Source organism: Colletes latitarsis, chromosome 4 (assembly GCF_051014445.1).
Source record: "Colletes latitarsis isolate SP2378_abdomen chromosome 4, iyColLati1, whole genome shotgun sequence".
Classification (NCBI taxonomy): Eukaryota; Metazoa; Arthropoda; class Insecta; order Hymenoptera; family Colletidae; genus Colletes; species Colletes latitarsis.
In genome coordinates this window covers 28713402-28728967 of record NC_135137.1, presented here as the reverse complement: position 1 = coordinate 28728967, position 15566 = coordinate 28713402, and the positions used below count along the sequence as shown (strand labels likewise).

At 33.0% G+C, this 15566-nt stretch overlaps 1 protein-coding gene across 1 annotated transcript in view; it reads left to right on the top strand.

Moving 5' to 3' along the window:
* LOC143341173 (lachesin) overlaps positions 1–15566 on the top strand; it is a 622893-nt gene that overhangs the window by 508997 nt on the left and 98330 nt on the right. The window lies entirely within an intron of this gene.

The window sequence follows — 15566 nt, the reverse complement described above, 5'->3', positions numbered from 1 at the left end:
TATAATCGGTCGCGAGAGCCAACGTCCTTTAAATTGCAATATTATGGACGAAAGTTTCGATAATCCTATAGGTGTCGAATTGTCTGGCAGTAGAAATTAAAAATATTTTCGAACCATTAATATTTATAAGAAAACATTGACAAATACAAAGTAAGATATTTAAAAAAATAAAGGTTAAAATTCCCAAGTGGTTCCTATAGTTGTTTCTGACTGAAAGCTAGAAGGCTTTAACATAAAAATAATATAACGTGGAAAAATTATTACGAATTCGTTTCCGAAAAGATTTTACAAATTTGTGTATGTTGACCAATTTTTAAATTACGTATATTTATTCAAGAAAACATTTAATTAACATCGTGCGTTCATTTTAAACATCTGATATATTTAATATCTCTCTTTTAAATATTCATTACTGGAATATTGTATCTTTTTTGTATTTATACGTTGAGAATTGATTTATATAAAGACATATGATTCCACTTTGAAAAACATTGCACTCAACAGATACTAGCGTTGCACTTGTAGAAAGGCAGTTGAAGACAATTATAAATAATTTAATGTTTTCCTTTGCCATTTTCATATATAATCAACTGCAAAAGAGATATTTGTATATATTTCTTGTATTTACTTTCGAGAATAATTCAAAATTCAGTCGTGTAATTGTCGAGTGGCATTAGTTAGGAACGTATAAGGAGTTTACGAAATAGAGTGACGTTATTTGCTGGCACGGTTGGCTATCGAATAGAGAACGCTTGTAGATCGACGTGTTCTGTTTCGAATACGCCTCCGTTTCCAATAATTCGGTCTTCCCCGGTAAGTATATACGCGCAATTAATTAATTACCCTATAAGCCACTAGGATCGCTTTTGCGGCGATCTATTAATTCGCGATTAAATCGTTCGCGAAACCGCTCAGAAACGTTGGTATCTGGAGGTATAATTCGGTCACACTGTTTGATTTGAAACACTAAGTAATCACAGCTAATTTACCTGATCGTGGAAATCCGGGTGGAAATACGGTTTCTAATTTCGAAATTAGATACCTCGACGAGTGATCTTACGATGTGACTTAATATTATTATCTGTACTCGTTGATCGACGATTCAAATTATAAAGAATTCGTCAGTCCCATGTTTTATTATTATTCATTATTATTAGGCGGATTGTAACATGATATTCGCACAATTAACGTTAAAACGTTTTTAGTTACACGAACGATGGTCGTTTAGTCTTTTTATACTGTATTTATAACAATATTTATATACTTCTAACGTATAATAATATCAAATACTTGTTTCACGTTAATCAATGATATACAATCATCATAAAATATAAAGAAGAGTAATTGATATTTGGGTCAAGAAGGCCCACGTACTTTCGTGTGAATGTATAACAAACTAAGACTATGGAATTTTTGAATAGTTGAACATTACATGAACTCAAACTCAGTCAATAATAATAATAAAAAGAAAAAAATAAAACGTCTGTATTACTATATATGCAGATACAAGGTATTATTTATTTTTTTATTTTGAACATTATGTATCTTTAATGTAAATTCAGCGATTGATTAATGAGCTACTTTTAAATCAACGAGTCCAAAAATCCTAGATCAAATTAATTTGTCCAAGAACCTGGTCAATGGAACTTATATATTTAAAAACGAGTCAGAGTAATGTTTATTCCTTTTTAGATTTTGGTGTACAGGATCCACCATTCTTTGTATTTGTTCTATTACAATTGTTTGTTTCTAAATCCGAACTGGTAGTCGTTACAATTAAATGTTATAATATTTTAATATTGAGATTTAATGTTGGGTTCTGAGTAATTAGACTGTTCCAATATTTTAGAAAATTAATAAAACAATGATCTGATTATAAGAAGTGATTTGAATGTCTTTAACTGATTTGACTAATTCAAATTAGAGAGGAAAATTTCTAGTCATGAAATGATATTATATACAAATGCAATAATAATATAATTTGACTGATGAATCGAGGACATGAAAATAGCAAACAAAGTTCATGAAAACGTGTGTGCTATTTCATCTTGGCCCCAAATTGTAGCCATTCTAACTTTAGTAATATGCACCTGATTACTTTTATGCAAATTTTTTACTTCTCTTGTCAAGTTCCATGAATTTATAAATATTCAAAGTATTGGTATTTAGCTGTCTTCTCGTATACATTCCCAAAGTACTCCAATATCGAAACTGGCTATTGAATAAACAAATGTTTTGTGAACGTTTTATAAACCAGCAAGCCAGACAATAGATCCTGCATAATCCATGATTATGTATCTACTACAATGTCAATTATTCAAAAACTGTCTGGGAATTCAATTAAAATGTGTCGGTGACCTGTTGTGCATATACAACGTGCGACGCATAACGTCTAATATAATTTCCAATAACTCATTTAATTGATTACCGAGGAAATTAACTTACGATTGACTTGTTAATCTCTTATCGAAGAAGACAGGTCTTATTCCATTATCGCCAATTAACTCTGCCCATAAATTTACACCAAATTGTTGATAGTGACTCGAACAAAGCAGGCGGAATTCATCCGGTGTAATCGCGATTTTAATCACACCTTTAATATTTAAACAACGGGTTGCATTTAACAATCTCTGGTGAGTTTGATTAGATAATGCATTGTTACTTACATTCACGATCATTGATTTTGAGCATTTTTTGACGCTGATAAAATGTTTATTCAAAATGCGTTATTTTAAGGGAAAAAGGATTTTCTATATTACTGCAATAAAATATTACGAATCTTTTTGATTAATTTCTAATCTTAGTACTTTCTAACTAGAATAATTTGTTTAAACATTATTGATTCTGAGCATTTTTGACGCTGATGAAATGTTTGTTCAAAATGCGTTATCTTAAGGGAAAAAGGATATTCCATTTTGTTATAATAAAATATTTCGTTTCTGTTTGATTAATTTCTAATCTTGGTACTTTCTAACTAGAATAATTTTGTTAAACAGTATATTAGTTCTAAAGTATCAATAATAAAAACGACTGTTTTGACAAATTTTTAGGAGATACATCACTTGATTTTTCTTTGGCCATCCAAGTTATTCTAATTTAAGGTGAGATTTGGAGACGTCCGATAAGAAAATGAAAAGATCCGTGACTCGTATAACTTATCTATAGGGTGTCCCGGGAGGCTTACGAAGAGTCTATGGCGTCACAAACAGTTATCATAAATTACTGCGGGGAATCGTCAGCGACGCGATTTGCATTCGTCGAGAAGTTACCTCGGGGTTTTTCGAACGCCGCGAAATCTTGAATGGCAGCGAGCAGCTTCTTCCGAAGCACCGTGTATACCGGGCTTAATGTATGCATATGACATAAAGAGTCGCCGGAGAAATGGCCGGCCGTTGTGCAAACGCGCGTGCACGCGAACGCCACGTACGGACACGTGCATGGAAACGAGGGAGGGTGATCTCCGGGTGTTCGGCCCCTGGCCGCGACGGGGAGGGGTGGGAAAGAGAGGAAAACACTCTCCATTAGTATGCATCGGTTTTTCGCATTAGCGACATTCAAATGAAGCGAGCGTTTAGCATAAAAGGCTGCCGGCAAGAAAAAGGGAGGTGATCCTGCTGGCGATTACCCCTCCCCCACCCCGCGACCATAGAACCCGGTAAAAGTGGGGCTGAATTCGTGGAAATCAGTGACCGAGGGACTTGCTTTCATCGCGATTCCGAGAAACGCTTCTCTATCAAACATTCGTTACGATAGCGATCTGGAGCTGATAGCGACTTTTAGCGGAAAGCATGAAACTGGCTACCCCTGACCACTTAAAACGCGACGGGGAACGGCTTTTATATATGCAACAATCCATATGACTGGGAAAACATTTTGTTTTCCCGCGTCTCGCGGAGGAAGCTTACTGTTCAACCCTCCATTACTATTGCGTGGTCCCAGGTACGTATCGAGAGACTTTCGATTAGAAATGGACTGCAAAAGAATAATTTAAAGGCCGTAAAATGTTTCACATATGCGAGAATTCATTTTGTGTGTGATTATAGAAACATTTTGTTTTGACACGGTTTGCGAAGGAAGCTCATTTTTCAACCCTCTGTTACTCTTGTACGTAATCGGGAGACTTTCAATAAGAAATTAATTGCAAAAGAATAATTTGGAGGGCATAAAATGTTTCGCGTATGCGAGAATTCATTATAAAAACATTTTGTTTTGACACATTTCGCGAAGGAAGCTCATTTTTCAACCCTCTGTTACTCTTGTACGTAATCGAGAGACTTTAAATAAGAAATTAATTGCAAAAAAATACTTTGGAGGGCATAAAATGTTTCACGTATGCGAGAATTCATTATAAAAACATTTTGTTTTGACACATTTCGCGAAGGAAGCTTACTTCAAACCCTCCATTACTGTTGTGTGGTCCCAGGTACGTATCGAGAGACTTTCGATTAGAAATGGACTGCAAAAGAATAATTTAAAAGACATAAAATGTTTCACATATGCGAGAATTCATTTTATATGTGATTATAAAAACATTTTGTTTTGCGAAGGAAGCTTACTTTTCAACCCTCTGTTACTGTTACATTGTCTCAGGTACAGATCAGGAGTCTTTTGATAAAAAATGTATTGCAAAAGAGTGATGTATCTATAATGAATTTTGTGTAATAATCTATACAGATATAACTTTAGGTGTAATTGCATAATTTTTAAGCAAATTCGACTTAAACGTATAGTTCATAAATAGGCTACATATGTTTATGCATTTATGAGAAATTTTAATTCTCAAAGAACTACAGAATGCACTTACTATGCAAAAAATATAAGAAATACTTAAAGTAAGATACGAATTATTATATTTAGAGGTTCCAACAAAGCTCCGATTTCTAATGAAATTAATATTCTATTAATAAAAATATGAATTTGCATAAACATCTAGAGTCTATTTACAAGGCACTTACACTGAATTACACGTGTTCAGAATTTTTGTTTATTTGTATATGAGCTTCGAGTTAACTAAACATCTACTTCAATTTTATTAAACTGAATCAATTCTACTTCGTATATATTTAGGTATTAGGAAAATAGGTGAGCTATTTATCAACACACGTATACTTGATCGAAATAAATATTGAAGAATTATAAATAAAACTTAGTACTGGAATTGAGAACGCATTCATGAAGCAGATCAACTTGATGTGTTTGATTTTCAGAAATTATTAAATGTTTAATTTAAAATTCACAAATAAGTAAAGAGGCTTTAGCTTTTGTCATTTAATGATGATTAGTATAAAAATGTTATTTATTACGTACAAGTTGTTAACAAATAGATCTCCAGTTCAATTTGTGCAATTTTATTTTACATTCAGTACATTTTCAACATTAAACTGTTATTAGTTTCTACATTTTAATATTAATTTGACAGTCAATATTCATCAATCAAAAGTTATTTGCTTTCTCTTTGTCAGAGTATCACCATAATTTTCAATATAAAAACACATTAACTATATCAGTAAACATAGGAAATAAGATTTGAAAAACTAATAAATGCATGTAGTGCATTTTTATCATTAATAATTTACTTTTTATATAAATCTACTACGTAGATATTTATTATTATTGCGTATTAGTCACAAAATTTTTAAATACAAAGTTGCAGTTTTTAACCAGATTGCTAAAGGATTAATATTTTTTAACGCGCAACATAATTTAGGAAAAGCGAAAGCCTGACCCAATTCCCCATTGCAAATAATTACAAGAAGGATATTCGATAGTTTACTAAATAAACATTCAAGAGAATATTGAGTAATGAAGTGTAGCTAGTTAAAAGTCATAGAATTAAAGTACAAGAGTTTGTCATGTACAAATTAAAATCATTATTCAGACTAGTTGATTTTAATTTCATTCAAGGAAAATTAACTCATTTACCAATAAAAATATAATCGTCTTAATGTTGAGAAAATTACAAAATCTTTAAAATATACATTCTTCAAGTAATATTATCAATTACACCCGCAGAGTAAAAAAGAAATTTAATTCTATAGTAAATTTTAATACTTTCAAAGTATAACTGCAGAATATTGATAGTGTAATAATAAACTATGTTATAGTGATATAATACTAAATTTCAAGTTCACGTGTTTTTTTTAATAACTATATCTATTCTGCATGCAAAACAAATTATAATCGACGAAGACATATCTTCATTCTAGCTGACTGGTTGCTATTATTTCGAAATTAGCAACAACGATTTTAGGCATTGTTTGACCGGAAAAGGCGCGCATATTCGACCTTTGACCAGTGATACGATGATGGTAACTTTGATTAAAGCTGTATTCCGAGCGATCGACTCGACGAGCCACTGGTATAACACTAATTTTGAATTATTACCTAGTAGATGAGACCTGAAATTGGCCAATCGCTAAAAGCCACGTGGAATAATCAAACGCGTTATGAACTTGCGTTTGTGAATCATCGCTAAATTCGAACGGCAAAGCGCGGCTAATAACTTTTATCGTGATTGATAACTATTAATCAGCGGGCACTGGACCTTAGCTGATTACGATTCACGTTGAACATTTCAGGATTACACATATATGAATTCACAAAGAACAATATTACGATTCTTGATTAATTATGATTTACGTCGCGCATACCAAAATCGCAGAGAAACATTGTACATCTGTTTCTCGAAGTCGCGCGAAGATCACGTTGCAATTGCTGAAAAAATGAAATACGAAAATACAATTGAATGGTCAGGAAAAATCTGAGGAACGAAAACGTTAATTTGAAATGAAAATGAACTGTAATGATCGAGCAAGAAAGAAGTTAAGAAGGGAATGAAGTTTGAAATACTGGCACAGCGAAAGAAGAAATTAAATGAAATTGTTAAGTAGGTACAAAGACTGGAATGAAAGTCCAGATAACTTTAAATAACGCCAAATTGTGAATATAAAATAAATATTTAGTGATTACGTTGCGACAAAAATTGTAATTAATGTTGAAGCAAAAACAAGCTTATGTATAGCATGAACAGAAGAATAATATTATTTCAACGTTTCAACCTCTTCTTCAGATTTTTCGTGAACTTTTTTTTAAAGTGTATTCTGTACTTAACAGTTTGAAGTCTTAAAGAGTTAAACAGAAATTAAAATTAAATAAAATAAATAGGTTATGATGCCATGTATTTCTTTTTATTTTTTTTAAATATTTCTACCTTCTTTTTAGAAAATTTGAAATCATTAAATACAGAATACAGTTTAAATAAATATTCCTAATGGTAGTCTACAAGGGAGAACTAAAACTGATAGGTGAAACATTGTTGATATTATTTTATTAAATTAATAGAAATTAAGTGTAGAAGTTGGGAAATTAAAATTGTAGTTAGAGTGAATATCATTTATATACATAAATAAAAAATGACAATGAAAGTTGAGTGGATGCTTTATATACAGGGTGTTCGGCCACCCCTGAGAAATATTTCTATGGGGGATTCTAGAAGCCAAAATGAGACGAAAATCAAGAATATTAATTTCTTGCCTGAGGCTTCATTAAAAAGTTATTAAAAAATTCAATTAAAAAATGTCAAATTATTTTGAAAAAATTATTTTCGGCTGCTGGGGTCAATGACAATCATTTTTTGTGAATAGATATACCTCCGAAATCCTAACCATTTTCGAGAAAAAAATTGATTACTGAAAATATAATGTCTGACCATAACTGTCTTGTTATCCTGAAAATTGAAAACTTTCAAATCGTTTTGGAAAAATTATTTTCGGTTGCAGGGGCCGATTACAATCATTTTTAGTGAAAATGCAGAAATGCATACCTGAAATTTCATACGAATCTTCAAAATGTCATAACTTCTAAACGGATTGGACGATTTTAATATTTAAAAAAGCAAACTACGCGTATTTTGATGGAGAATATGCACAAATCGTAAAAACATCCGAAAAGTTGATTCTTGACCCCGCAAAATGAGAAAAATCACATAAAAATGGCTTTGTTTTCAAACAGCCATAACTCGTACAATAGTGAATATATTTCAATGAAACTTTTTTCTGAAGTAGAGCTCATGGGTACCTACAAAAAAGTATTAGACAACTTTTCTGTAGGGCGTCAAACAAAATTATTAAAAATGAAAAACGAATTTTTAAGAAAAATCTACAGGGGGTGTCTAAATTTTTCGGCTAAAAAAAAAACTTTCAAATCATTCTGGAAATATTATTTTCGGTTGCGGGGGTCAATTACAATCATTTATGGTCATGAGACATACCCTTGAAATCCTACCCACTTTCAAGAAAAAAATTCGAGGTGTGAAATTTTTCGACAAAATTAAAAAATTTCAAATCGTTCTGGAAAAAATTATTCTCGGTTGCGGGGGTCAATTATAATAATTTTTGGTGAATAGACCTACCCACTTTCTAGAAAAAAATTCAGTACGGGCGGAACTTTATAACTTTTTAACCAAGCCTCCATCAACAAATTAGTATTCTTTATTTTTGTCGTATTTTGGCCTCTAGAATCTCCCATTAAAATTCTTCCCAGGGGTGGCCGAACACCCTGCATAACTGCCAATTTTTTAGATATACTTTGACCAAGGAAGCAAAGCACAGAGATCGTACACAAAATATAACTGGAAAGGTTGAAGGGAAATCTTGGGGACTTTCATCGGAATTAAGTGCAAATGCGTACGCAAAAATAACTTAACGTAGAAAAAGGCAGAATAAAGCTGCGTAATATATACCAGCGTAAATATACCGCTGGTATACCAGAGGGAAATCCTCGGCGTGTTCCGGGGAAATTGCTTTCTAATTGGCGAGATTTCTAAAAGTCACACAATAGCTCAGAGGGTTTTTACCTTCGGACACGAATATTACTTACTAATTGGTCGCTTTTATGAAACAAAATGTGTAAAGGCATTATTCTCGGTTCCGCAAACACCAGGCGACCTCTGTTCGCAATTATTCAAGCTTACCTGTCGGAATACTTTCTTTGTTCGTTCAACCGTGTTTCTATTCAGCTCTTTTTAACATTTATAATGCGGACCGATTCTTTACGCGACAAAGTTAATACCGTATATTGTGTATTATATGCGTGTATTATAAACGAGAAACTTCAAAGGCGCCGACAACAGCGTAATGTTATTAATTTCACGGCCAATTTGATAATTAAGATCGGGACAGGTGATAGAGTTCAGTTTTTATTAATTGGAGCTTTATTGGAATTCAGTTTATTTATGTAATTACGTTCGAGGCAGTGGATGGGAAACGGGGCATATACGTCAAAATAGTATTTCAAACCTCCCAATTATTATGTATATTTCCTTGGAATTTATATACAAGGTAAGTCGTCCAAAATTGGAAGTTTCGAGGCGATCGTTATTCGATGTAATTAGTATTTTAATTTAAATATTGCAGAGTATTGGTACAATTGAAGCCATGTGAAAGACACTGCAATCAGAATTTAAATTGCTATATAAAAATTTATCTGTAGTAAACATAATAATACATAAAATATTACGGAGAAATCCTACTTCTCAGTCTCTACCACTTTGTAGAGAAAAATACCGTATGTAATTCAGACAACAAACATAGCTGCAGTTGTACCAGTACTCCATAATTTTAAATTAAAATATCTTCTAAAGAAAAATTTTTCAGTAAAATTAGTTCTATACTTTCTTATAGAGAATGGCGAGCTGAATCAGTCTATTCAGAAATGTATAATTCCATTTAAAAAAACAAACTTGACCTTCAAATGTCATGTATGCGTCCACATATAAAAATACCAATTACATCAGTTTTACAGAAACCATTCGTTTTATCTGAAGCATTTTTTAATACAATCAGCACAATAGTATGTGTCTTTTTCCCATGCAATACTTCATTTCATATTATTCGTGAAAAACAAGAAAATTTTCTAATCTTTAGGTTACCATAAAATTTAAAGAATTTCTACACATCGACTGTTTTTAATATGTAATCGTTGACAAAATAAATTTACAATAGCAATTTATGGTGAATATGCAGATATCAACTTATTCAGAAAACAGGTTCGATGATTTTTTTCTATATAACCTTTTTCCTATAATAATCTGTACACTAGATTGTAACAAATCGAAAGTATTCAAATTATGGTTTATATTGGGTCAGCCAAATATTTCGTGCGAATTTTGGCGATTCGTATCTTCAGGCGCTATGAAATGCAACTAACTTCAGTTCAAATCTTAAAAGCCTACGATTATTTGATAGTTACCATTTAATTGTATATTGTCATGAAAATGTTTGAGCATTGAATTTTTTTTAACATTTGAAAAAAGAACAAACGAAACTGTGGTCTGATAGTAATATACAAGCACGGGAATTCCCCGCGACCGACTGGCCCGTTTTACTTGGGGGTTCCCCTACGGTCGACCAGTACTCCAACGTAAAGCACCATCGTGCGACCATAAGCGTGCCACAGAAACGCAAACCTGTACAAATTTATAGTAAAATGTACGGAGAAAGTGTCACCAAGTAACAAATCACAATTCTTTTAAATATTTTAATTTTATTTAAAATACGCTCTTTGTAAAATCCCCTCAATGGACAAAACTTCCACTAGTGGCAATTATGGTGTCCCTTGATGATCAGTTCGAGAACGCGGTTTATTTCTTATTGTCTTGCTTCCAACGATTCGAGTTTGTCCACTGCGTCGTTCCTCGGCCAGAGGAACGAAGAAATCGATCTTCCTTCGCGAAACACCGGCCACAAAGAGATACTCGGGATCTCGAAAGGAATTCGAATTCGTTCCGTTTGTCGCGAGAAGAGGGGGGTTGGAACGGAATAAGATCGCCGCGATCCAAGTCCCAAAAGGGGACAGTGTTGCCGCAAACAAGAGAGGAATCGAAAACGAACAACGGGGAAAGAAACAACAATGAGCAAACACACAGACGAACGGTACAGAAGAAACAGACGACGAGGGGAAAAGAGACGAAATAAGCATCGTGATAAGGGGTGGTAGACAGAGGGAGCCAAAATTAAGTGGTAGAAGTCAGAGATATGTCAGACGAGTTTTATTAAGCGGCATAAAAAAGAGATTTGTAGTCTGACTGAGAGGGAGGCCAGAGTTGTCTCTCCCCTGCGTGGTTTCCCGATGGCCAAGGGTGACTCTGCTCGCGGGACGGGGATGCGCGTACGAGGACGAGCAGAAGGGAGTTGAACGGAGACCAGGAGGTCGTAGAGATATGAATTTATTATTAAGGACCGCCTAAGGGCCAAAGTACCCCTGTTTCTTGATAACCAACCGTCCTTCCTCGTCCCCTCCTTTCCTACGCCCACGCTTTCTGGCTTCCGCGCCCCTCCTGTATCCTCCGCTTTTTCTGATGCTCAACCCTCCTCTTCCATCGTTCGAAGGAGAAGCTCCCAACTAATTTATTCCATAGTCGAGTCAAACTGCTATTTGTGTGGACCGCCGGAGGGTGCTGGTTGCGCACAACGAACGAACAAAACTTGCGGCCGTTCCGCGGATAGCAACAATATTGTATTCATTCGGATGTTCGCTTCCCTTCTTGTTCTTCTTCCGGTCTTCTCAGACTCAGGGTTCTCCGTATACATAATGCAACGCTTCTTCCTCTTTGGAAGACCGACACGAGGATTTAATTGTCGGTCTTTACGCGAACTTCCTATGGGCATTTATGTTGCTGATTCTTTCCTCCCGCGGTCGTCTTACATCTTGTACATCTCTTTCGTCTTATTGTTCACCCTTTGAGCGCCGAGTACTCCTGGCCATAACACTCGTTCAAGACTATGGGGAATGCTGTACGCTAGCGTGAAGTTACGAATGCAATTCTCTCAGTGAATTATTTTATTTGATGCATTAAAATTTTAAATGTATCTTAACCCTTTGCAAGAATTGTTTTTCATATAAACGACTATAGCAGCTCGAAGGCAGTTTTGTAGCATGGCTCCTAAAAATTGAAGGTGTTCTTTTTCCTCATACAATTTTAAAATGCTTTATAGCTTATATTTTATTCGTTTGTTTTGTTCATTTAGTTTTTGCTAGTGTAAATTAAATTTGAACCGAGTTGCGTCCATACTATATACTATTTATGGGTTTATGGAATATATAATTTATATATTAGTAATAAATAATTACATTGAATAGAAACATCTTATTGATATTATAAAAGAAAAAAAAATAAATTATAGATCAATATACAGGGTATTCGGCCACCCCTGGAAAAAATTTTAATGGGAGATTCTAGAGGCCAAAATAAGACGAAAATCAAGAATACTAATTTGTTGATGGTGGCTTCCTTAAAAAGTTATTAACATTTAAAGTTCCGTACGTACTGGATTTTCTTTTCTCGAAAGTACGTAGGATTTCGGGGGTATGTCTATTCACCAAAAATCATTGTAATTGACCCCTGCAACCGAAAACAATTTTTTCAGAACGATTTGAAATTTTTTCTTTTAGCCGAAAAATTCAGGCACCTACCCCCTGTGGATTTTTCTTAAAAATTCGTTTTTCATTTTTAGTAATTTTGTTTGACGCCTTACAGAAAAGTTGTCTAATACTTTTTTGTAGGTACCTATGAGCTCTACTTCAGAAAAAAGTTTCATTGAAATATATTCACTATTGTAAGAGTTATGGCTGTTTGAAAACAAAGCCATTTTTATGTGGTTTTTCTCATTTTGCGGGGTCAAGAATCAACTTTTCGGATATTTTTGCGATTTGTACATATTCTCCATCAAAATATGCGTAGTTTGCTTTTTTAAACATTAAAATCGTGCAATCCGTTCAGGAGTTATGACATTTTGAAGATTCGTATGAAATGTCAGGGTTGCATTTCTGGCCTCACATTAGATTTTCGGTAAAGAATTTTTTTCTCGAAAATTATTAGGATTTCGAGGGTATGCCTATTCACTAAAGAAGATTGTACTTGACCCCTGCAACCGAAAATAATTTTTCCAGAATGATTTGAAACTTTTCAATTTGCAGGGTAACAAGACAGTTATGGTCAGACATTATATTGTCAGTAATGAATTTTTTTTCTCGAAAATGGTTAGGATTTCGGGGTTATGTCTATTCACCAAAAATGATTGTAATTGACCCCCGCAACCGAATATAATTTTTCCAGAATGGTTTGAAATTTTTGTAATTTCATTTTTTAATAATTTTTAACGAAGCCTCAATCAACAACTTGATTATTTTTGATTTTGGTCTTGTTTTGGCCACTAGAATCTCTCATTAAAATTTTTTCCCTGTGTTGGCCCAACACCCTGTATAATGAAGGCTTGTTATTGAATATTTCTCGAAATCATTACTGGAAAATATTAATATACATATACTGAGAGTTCGATAATCTTTATACCATTTATAAATTTATAAATGGAGATTATGTGTTAACTTAAACAATAAAATTTATTTTGAAAATACTAATAATTGTATTGCAGTAAGCGGGAAATCATGAATCAGCTTTTTAGAATGCTTTTTTTTCGTTTTTCGAAAATGCATATATTTAAGAATGCACTATTAAATTTAAGAAAGAAATTCAAGTATTGTTCAGATAATATTTGAAGAAATTTAGTGCTTAATTTTAGTACAAAATTTCAAACGCATTTTTCTCGATACATAACTTTTTAAAATTTGTACAGGTTATTCCATTAATTAGAAGGTTTCTTCAGTTTCAGAATTATATTTCCATGTATATCATAGTACTTTCATCAAAAAAATTGTCGAAAATGACAGGAAATTCTAGAATTTTCACTTTCAGCAATCACCATTTTGTCAATCTTATAAATTACTTAATTTTATACATACTAATCAAGAATCTTCCCAATTTGTTGGTTTCATACCACCCTGAGTACTCCGAATCAGCGAGACGTTATTTTTTAATATGTGTTCATTGCAACCAAGATAACAGTGAAAAACAATTACTTAGAACTGTACGATAAATGTAAATGTGTGACTAGAATATAGTTAAATAAACTACAAAAAATAATCACAACATTAGGCGTAGCATTCGCTTTAAAAAAATTCACAGAAAAATGACGCCTTAAGTGTTCATTCTTTTTTTCTTTTAAGTAATAAAAATATACTACGGTTATTTCCGTTAATATATTTGCGATGTTAGTAAATTTGTTAATTGTGCCTACGGCTAACACGCGTATCTGTAGATTTAATCCCATGCGAGATATTAAATCTTTCTTCTCTTCTGACATTTCGGCCGCCCGCGTTCTCAATTCCTACCTGTTATTACTCTGCACCAAATTAGCCGTTCATTTAGTAAATTAGAAAAGTAAATTACACTTGTTGATAAAAAATTCACGAACATTTTTGCTCGCCTACCACCGCGAAACAGGAGTGTGAAAAACATTGCGTTGCTACCGTAAATCTTCGTTACGAGAAACATACTGTATTTCTGTCTATTTAATTGTCGTTGATTCGATTCGCTAGTAACTTATTTTTACTATTCCAAACATTTTCATCGCCTTTTTTTAGACATAATTTTACTTATCAATACTTATTCTCTATGTAAAGCTAGTTGGAATGGAACAATTTAAAAGCATTTTCTTTTCCAGAAACTGAGTTTCTATATTTTAAATATGTTACTGTATTACCAAACCAACAAAATTTGAATTATATAATGAAGTTTATATTGTCATATTGAAAAGATTTCCTCTGGATATAGTGATTACAATTTTAGTAAATAACGTAACAGTGAATACAATTTATAACTTAATTATGAGAACGGACAGATTTCATAAGATTTTTCCTTTTTTGTAATATTATTTTTAGATGACTTTCCTAACTGACTAAATTGATTTTATTTATATAAACGATACATCACTTCGAACATCTTGAAATTATATTATATATTCTAAGAAATTGCTTTTAATAATTTACTTGTACGTTGTCTTAACAAAAGTGTTAAGAGGAAGGTATGCAAAATAAAAAGGTGAAGAGACCCTCAATTTGTCTAGCAAAGCAATTTAAAAAAAAAATTAAAATTGAAATTAAAACAGTAAAATAATAAAGTTGAAAAGAAATGAAAATCCCCTAAGATTGTGTCACACACATCATTTTTTAACATAATGATCTTAATATCGAACAGTAATTATTAATTTCATGACTATGTTTCTAATATTTCGACGCTGACACTAATTACAAAAAATTTTATTGTATTCTATCCATTCATATCTGTATATTCATCGTGTCGATTTCAAAGCTGTCGTGCAAGGCCATGTGTTAGCAATACCATCCACGGTACTTGATTAGTACATACGCATAGAAACGATACCTAATCAATGGAAGCCGAGATGCATCAACAATCGTCAAGGAGTGTTTGGTTTAATGTGCTTCTACGATGGAGTGCATATGAACTGCAGTAGATGCATACGCGATGCGTAGTAGGTGATAATTACGCACATTGGTTATGCTAATCGAAACACACTGTCGCAGGAAACATGCAACAGTATATTCCTGTAAAATTTCGTAGCATTAAGATACAGAATTTCCTTGGCTTTACGATGAAATGAAAAATTCTGTTCGCCGAAAAGCCGTAGAAAACTTCTTAATTTTGTACAGCT